Here is an 8,551-nt window from a genome sequence, read left to right as displayed (position 1 = left end):
AAACAAGCTCTCTCAGGGTTAGGTTAGAGACAATTATCCCCTTTTATCTCCTGTTTATGTTGGTGAGGAGGATGAACCTGATAAAGGACGCAACATGTGATCCAACTATGTAGTCATTCTGTTCTGCAAGTGTTGCTGTGGTTTTGGCCCGCTGTGGTGTTTTACCTCTCTATTGCATCTGCTAAATGGGTGTGGTTATGCCAGAAACCGCTGCTCTGTTTTCACAGCATGTCTGTGTGTGTGACTATTTTAACCGTGGTGGTCCTTTTATGTGTTTTCCTGCCATAGACTTGACTTTATAGATTCTGGGTTTAAATAAAATACTGATAAATGCTCAAGTTTAAACAATAATAATAATTTAAGTAGTTATTTGTGGGAGTATTCATATTACATTAAATGCAACACATTACTCATATCTATATTTCTACATCTCTCTGTCCTTGTAGTTAGTTCAATGCTTTTGCTGGCTGGGAAATGTGGCCATGGAGGCTGAGCATTGGACGAAATTAAGTCCATTTATCTTCTACAGAGGCAGTGAGGTTATAATTTGTTCACTTATTCAAAAACAAAGACAATGGTTTGCAACACATTAGGGTTTCACTGTTGAAGTATTAAATATACAAAACACAGCTATCACCAATGACACAACCAGGAACAGCCAAAAAGCCATTTTGGTTCTGCTCTGTTTAAAAGCATCAATTCATTAAACTGTGTCTTTTAAAATGTGGCTTAGGGTATTGATTAGACTGATTGACTGATTGACAGAGAGAGAGACCAGTGATGAAGATGTAATCACATCTTCTTGACCTCTTCTTGACATTGATAATCCTTCTAAAGCTGGTTAAATTAACTGTTTATGTGACAGGTGTCTGTTAACAACAGCTGCTAAAATCCACTCACCATATTCAGTTACACTCCAAACAGAAAGAGATGCTTTAAGTTTTTGTTAAATCAGCCCAAATACAATTGCTAATTCTTCAAACTTGAATTGAAGTGATGTTATTTCTCTCATTATCCAGCCTCAACTGTCTATGACAGACATTCACTAGAAAACTGTTTAATGAGTCTGGTCAGATAATCAACATTGAAAATCACAGAGAGACTGATGAAAAAGCAGTCAGTCAAAGTCAGAGAAAGTTTTGCTAAAATAACATCAGTTTATCTTCAGTTAATTCAAAAGTGCTCAAAAATACAATCCCAGCACACAATAGCCTTATAGTTAAGTTGCGTGACTCATTTCATCATGGTAATGATTGGCGCCTTCTTGTAAAAACAACTTGAGATCAATAAATAGAGAGGATCTTGCATCACAATGTGACCTGAGAGGGTCAATCCAGGCCTCCGGGACAAGGAAGAGCTTAGATAACAAAATACCTCAGCATGAGAGATTTAGAATTGAATACAATTATTTTTAATTATCTTTTATGTTATGCTCATTTTGAAATATACATGTATGATATGATTCATTCAGTAACAATAGAAAGTTTTGTATTGTCTGTGGCTGGTTTGTGCTAAATCACAGATGCACACTGCCCTTTTTTCTTTTGCTGAAAGCATTTTAGTTCATGAGAGATGTCATTTTCTGATAAGACGGCAACAGTTGTGACTTCTGTAAAGTAATGTAAGTTTATTCACAACATTACTTTTATAATCGTTGTATAGAGTTGTATAAAGTTGTATAAATCTGTCTCTCCTTTAAAAATCATTGTGTCTGAGGACAGACTGACAAGGGCAACCCTTGTCTTTTTTGAGTGAGTCTTGTAAAAAAAAAAAAAAAAATCTCAAATCCTTGCAAATAATTCCTGTATGACGATGAAAACTTATATTGTTAAGTGCCTCTGATCCCAAACATAAGATTAATAGTGTCAATAGACGTGGATATCATAGCTATATGATTGGATATTTTAGCAGAAAACCAATTGAACAAGGTGTCAGTGAACCTTTTATTGACATATGCATAAACTATGCATAAACATTTCCTCATTATGTTTCTATTATGTTATTTACCTTCTGGTGAAGCTTTATCTTCATTATTCACTGAATGCCACAGTTAAATGTGTCAAGACAGGGAGTACAATGTGACTGTTAGTGTGTCATAAAGGGCTATCTCTCTTTTATCCAGAGGAGCTGACACTGGTGACATTTTTTTTTTGTGGCTGACAGATTTATTAATCTCTAGTGGAGCTGGAAATGTCTGCATGAGGTCGCACACTGTCTGTCGTCCACTTATCTGGGGGAATGAGACAAATTAAAACCCAACTAAAGAGGATGGAGGATATTATTACCAGTGCCGATGAATTGTTTCTCTGTATTGCAGACATGTTCAGATATTATACATCCATGGCATGATGAGTTAGCGGTTTCACCATATATTTAACCAAACTCATATGAGGTCACATACAAATTAGATTTGAGAGAAAATTGCACATGACAATTTGTTCGGTGTACTCTCATCATCATTCATCATTAGAGCTGAATGCTGGATGCCAGCACCAACTCACAGTCCCATTTAATGAATCCTAATCACTGCGAAAATGTGCACAACTGTACAATCCTAATGCTGACTCCCACGGTTAGCATAAGTGCATACACAAGCCCATTTAACCTGGTTAACACGTAATTGCCAATCATAACCATGCACTAGAAAATTTGCAAAGTCTCTAAAGACTCATTGTTGCATTGCATTAGCTACATCCTCTAGCCACCCACATACAGATATTACACAATATTATAACAAGTCTCTTTTTTTATTCAGTGTATAAATTATTCTTTGAACATGATATTGTATGATGTGTTGCTATACCTACCAGCACAGGACGCATCTCGTACCATATGAGAAGAGTCAAAGGGAAAAAATGTCCCTCCTGGATTGTATTATGTTTCCATGTGAGTTATTCTGCTTTACTGACTCAGTAGCAGGTGCTGTATCTTCATGGCTGCTCTGTTAGTGCCTACATATTGTGGATGACATCATTAGCCACGGAAAAACATGTTTGACTCATGACAAAATGATACTAATGCCTAATCATAACCCTGCCCGAGGCGTAAGCACATGTGCAGAGTGCTAATCGGTTCAGCAATAACATATTCATCTTATTTATGCTGTTACAGTGATTTGATTGTCTTCGCAACAGCTATAATCAATATTTTATATTAACAAATGGTCAAATGGCAATGGGAGAGGGGGGTCTCTTGTAGTGATGAACTTACAGAGATTTATCACCAGAACCTTAAGTTCCCCTCAGTGTTTTGGAGCTTTAAGCTGTGGTTACATTGCAGTTTTAGTCTTTTCACTGTTCTCGAGCTAACAGCTTGGCATCAATAAGGAGATACAGAATATAGTGGAGCATTAAGAGTTTAAAGACTCAGACTATTTAACTAAGAAGTTGGTAGAGACCAAAATCTGAGCTTAAAGAAAGTGAATATTGGATTTGATGTGATTAATTCTGTGTGGTTTGAACAAGTTCTCTTGCCAGAGCTTTTGCAAGCTGCTGCCCACAGCAATGAGACTAAATAGCAGGCAACACATAAACACATCTAACCACAGTTAAATGTGCCAGTCTTAACAAAACTCAACCAAGCAGATGGCATAAAATAGAGGTTTTCTTTTTTTTTTTTTTTAACTATGAAAAGTTATTGATTACATCTTTAACGGGCATCTGTACTGTATTCTTCTAACCTCTCACTGCCTTCTGTCCCCACGAATAATGAATAATGATGGTGTCTCAAACACAGACCTTCTGGCTGCTTTGTTGCATCATAAATAGGAGATAAGCACTGGCGATGTAAATGAAACACAGAAAATCCTGCCATTAGATAGGTGTCAGATCCACATGCTAGGATGTCAGCTTGCTATCTGTACTAATTACACCAAGTTCTGTGGCTTCACTGCATGAAAGATGCTCACAGGTGGACACGAGTGGTGGGTCAAGGAGAGTGGGAGGTTTTGTCAGTGAAGCAGCCACACAGTTAAAGCTGTGCAGTTATGGGAGACAATTTGATGTAGCACGAGGACTACTGTGGGGAGCCAAGAGCAGTCCAGCTGGTCAACAAGACAGTCCAGAGCCTAATTAAATTACTATATCTGTGGGTGTCAGATGCACAGACATGGGAGCCTGGGTCTGTGGCACAGAGTCGCTGAGCCTCATCTGAATGTCTTGTAGTCTGGGAAGGCTGTTAATTGTTCTGCAGAGAGGTGCTGGACTCATTTCCAGAGGAGAGATTGAATATTTCTTAAGGAATCGACAGTAAATCACCGTGGAAAGCTGCTCAGTCTTGAAATTTGTTCTGTTTTGACATAAAATTGAACAATTAATGATGATATCCATTATATTAAGTCTCACAACCACTCAAATCTTCTCTTGCAAACGGATCACAGGTTACTATATCATTTTCAGTCATGGATCTAATGTTGGAAAAGTTAATACCGAAAAATCTCAACAAAATTTGGATGCCTAAGAAATGTTGTGCACACAATCATGGTTCCCAGAGGAAGAATTGGATTGTGGTGAAATGATATAATAATGTAATTTATTATTTTGTCAATTTTTAGTTGCATAATAAACTACTGATAAACCTTTAGCTTCAGATGTATTTTCAGTTTAGTTCTAATTAGCAAATTTATCATGCTATCACACTAAATAAAGAAGGTAAACATGGTAAACATCACTTGTCACTGTGAGTGATCATCGTGCTGACGTTGGCGTTTATCTCAAGGCTGTGAAAACTGCTTTGTCTCAAAGACATTGGCTGTAGATCCTTAGTCTTCTCCTTTTTTTATTTTTAATTTCCTCCAATGTTATGATGCACGTTATTTGAAAACTCATATTGAAGGCCAATAGTGAAGGTTGTTTTTTTTCTCACAAGCTGTGACAATGACTAAGTTAGAATACAAAATGAATGTGAAAATTGAAATGTGTGTGTGTGTGTGTGTGTGTATGAAGGAGCAGGAGAGTGTGATACTAATGCTATGATATGTCATTGCTTGGCATTTTCCACAGGGGTCAATGTAACTCAACTAAAATTCACAACTAGAGCCCCTTCATTTAGCGAGTCCACTGTTGAGCTGTGTCTTCTCTTCATTCTCTCGTCATTGTGTCTAAATCTTGATTCAAGATGACTCATCTATTGACGCATTTCAATAGACTCACTTCAATCAAGCTCTCTGCATGCATGACCGACCAAGGTTGCAGAGAAAGCTGCTGGTGACTGGGGCCACTGCATAACACTCGTAACATGTTTATTACAGAGGAAATGTATAGTTTATGAGTACTTTTCCTTTTTGTAATGAGCTGCATATGTAAAATAGCGCCGCTCGCCAAGGATCTTGTCTCGAAAGCATCCTCATTTATTTGGGATCTATTCACAACTTGACTTCCTTCTTCAAAGCGTGTTTGTGTGTATATATACATGCATGTGCTGGGTGGCTGGGGTATAGAAATCATGTGAGAGACAACATCAGAGGAGCTTGCTGGAAGCATTTCAAAGGTGTGTTCTGTTCCCTCGAGGTAAGGAGGAGACAGCTAATTACTACTGAGATTTCCCATTCTCTATCTCTTATTAGTCATTTCCTCATTACAGGCAGGCGGTATAGGCAACCAGCCACTGAGAATAAAAGCGATGAGTCCTCTGTCCTTCCTGTTTGTACAGCGCCTCCAGCTAGACCTCCCAGCAGTACCAGTGTTAGGGAAGCCCAGCTGAGTTTAAAGGCACTAAAGTTAATCTGATAACATGGAGGCAATGAGCTGATTCCACTAAACAACGATACCTTGTCCAAGGGTGCATGCCTGCTGTTGATTTTATTGCCTGTGACTGTTAAGCGGCGGTGAGCGTTCTTTAATTGTGGCTATAAATCAGTCAGCCAGCCCCAAAAAGGGTCTGAGAGAGAGAGGAAGAGGAAGCGTTCCTATTGAACGCAGAGCTCACAGTCACGCTGGACATTCAGAGGCCTTGCGAAGGACACCAATCACAATCAAAGCCTCCTCCTTTTCATAATAACGTTCAGATGGCCTCCTCACCACATCCTGCATCTTTATCCCTGAATCAGACAAAAATGAAGGTCTATGTCTCCCCACAAGTAGGTGTCACCATGGAAACAACCGTTATTCAGTGCACTCAACAATAGCCGTTAAAAGAAAGGAGCTGTCTGATGGAATTAAAGAGTAGGTTCTGTCCCTCTTCCCCATGCAGCGAGTGCTCACAGCACCAGAAGCCAAACCACACAGGGCAAGCATGTACATGATCGCATAACCTACATTTCATCAGGCATATGAATACTATTCTCTCATTTCTTTTCATCCTTCCTGTTCAGTGTGTGGTGTGCACTGAGAAAATGTTTAGTAAGCGGACAGGATCTGGGAAAAAAGATGACAAATAAGGTTGTGTTTCATGCTGTAGAAAATAAACAAAACTTAATTCGATGTGGTAACAAATCACCAAGACAGTTTCAGTTAAATGATCAGATTTATTTACCTAAGTGCAAGACAGGCGTAAGAGAGCGTAAACTACAAGAACAGAGGGTTGTGCAAATGCAGGCTTGCATATTAGCATATCATACAATCCAAAGGAATGACTGCACAGCACATCTTAACAATTAAAGTAAGCATGCAATAAATCCCTTTATTCCTTTTTAAGAAATCAAATATTTACCAATGATGCATGGGTTGCTTCTCACCCACACGGCCTGCAGTTACACCAGTTGCATATTAGGGTTTTTGAGCTGTAAACCTTCTGATTAACAGTGTGTGTTTGTGTGTGTGTGAGAGAGAGAGAGAGAGAGAGAGAGAGAGAGTGAGTGTGTGAAATTTCAAATATATTAGTTTGGTGTAAAACCCATAACTTGTTAATTTTGTCTGACAATGGTGCACATATAGATAAGGGGAAATGAGAAGCTCAGTGGATTCTTCCGTGCTTTGTTTTAATCCACAGTGCAAGATGGTCACATGAACTGTGGTCTTATTGTCTCCAGTCTTTCAGCTCGCTGTTTTCTGCACCACTGTCACACTAAGAATGGGCTCCCATTAAGACATGAATGTGTTATTGTTATGAGGCTGCTTAAAGTGATGACGTCACATGGCTCAGCTAGCTCTTGCGCACAAGTACACAATGATATATTTAAATATTTTTGGCATTTTATACATGGTTGATTGCTAAACAAAAAAAAAGATAATAATTAGAAAATAATTTTCAAAGGAGATGCAAAGACAAATTAGTTTGGAGCACATAAGGTAGTAAAGACCCATGCATCACATTATATGTTATCATTAAACATCTTATATATTGTGTGATTCAGATAACCCCAGAGGAGCATGGCTCATTGTATCTGTATTTGAAGAAAAACAATATAATAAATGGAAAAATGATTACATAACATGGTAAGGAATAAAACTGTGACTGCTCTGAGGTCAGTCATCTCTCAATTGCAAAATCAGATTTCATAAAAATGTTAAGAGTACAGGGTAATGAACCATTTGAGCTGGTGCAGCTCATAACCTGAGGCAGAGTAGCAACAAAGTGATCCAGGTAATGGGGGACAGGGAGTGAATTGCCAAGGCACGAATCAAGCAAGAAGTGCCCGTGCCTTTTTAAGATATCAGTGTGTGTGCTGGTTTGCCCTCAGGCAACAGATACACTATCTCAGCTGATATCTGCTTGTCCCGTCTTTTGTCTGAATAAGTAGACACTGGAGGTTTATGGGAAACCATGGCTTCACTTTTTGTAAAAGTAATTATTGTCTCAGAATGGAAACTTTTTTTGGTCACACTTTGAATATTTTGATAACATACTAACATTTTTAAAAGTGAATGTATGTCAAATTCTGTTTATCCTAGTAGAGTATTTCTTATTTTTTCTCATCCATTTTCTCCCTGTTGTAAACCAGCCACGTGGAGGCAAGCTTCAGTCGTGAGACCAAAGTCCCTCCATAACGCAGGAGTAACTGTGTATGGCTCCAAATCTAGGCCCTAGCTGCTGAATCAATAGGCCTCATCCTGTGATCCACAGTGACAGAAGAAACCTCAGAAGTTGTGATCTTCAAGGGAGTTCAGAGAGCAGCCAACAGCAGAGCTGGCTGTGTTGACGGAGCATTCATGAGAAGTCAATATCTGTATCTGGGGAAAGCTGCTGAAGCTCTAGAGGACAAATCAAAGTCAGATTAATATTTGTAGCTTGAGGATGGAAGTGTGTGAGTATGTGTGTATGTGTGTCTGTTAGAGTGGCTGCAAAGACTAGATATTCTTTCTATAGATTTAATGGCAGCATTAGCTTGCATTCTCGCCAAGAGAATGAGTCACAATTCAGATGCACAATTACACCATTTAGGATAGATTCAGAAACACTAACTAAATACACAAAATATAGTCATTACTAGAACATACAGTCAATCATGAACTAATTTAGCCAAATCCCAAAATGCTTATGGTGTAAGGTGAGAGTGGAGCATTTCTGTTGCTGATGTGGTTCAGTCAGACCTCTGCTGAAGACCTGCAAGTCTTGAGCTTTATTAATGACAGGTCCCACTTTTAGAGGATGTTACTCATTCTTTGCGTCTAAA

The sequence above is a fragment of the Trachurus japonicus genome, chromosome 3 (assembly GCF_045865225.1).
Source record: "Trachurus japonicus isolate A0001 chromosome 3, Traja_1.0".
Taxonomy (NCBI): Eukaryota; Metazoa; Chordata; class Actinopteri; order Carangiformes; family Carangidae; genus Trachurus; species Trachurus japonicus.
This window is presented reverse-complemented; position numbering follows the sequence as displayed.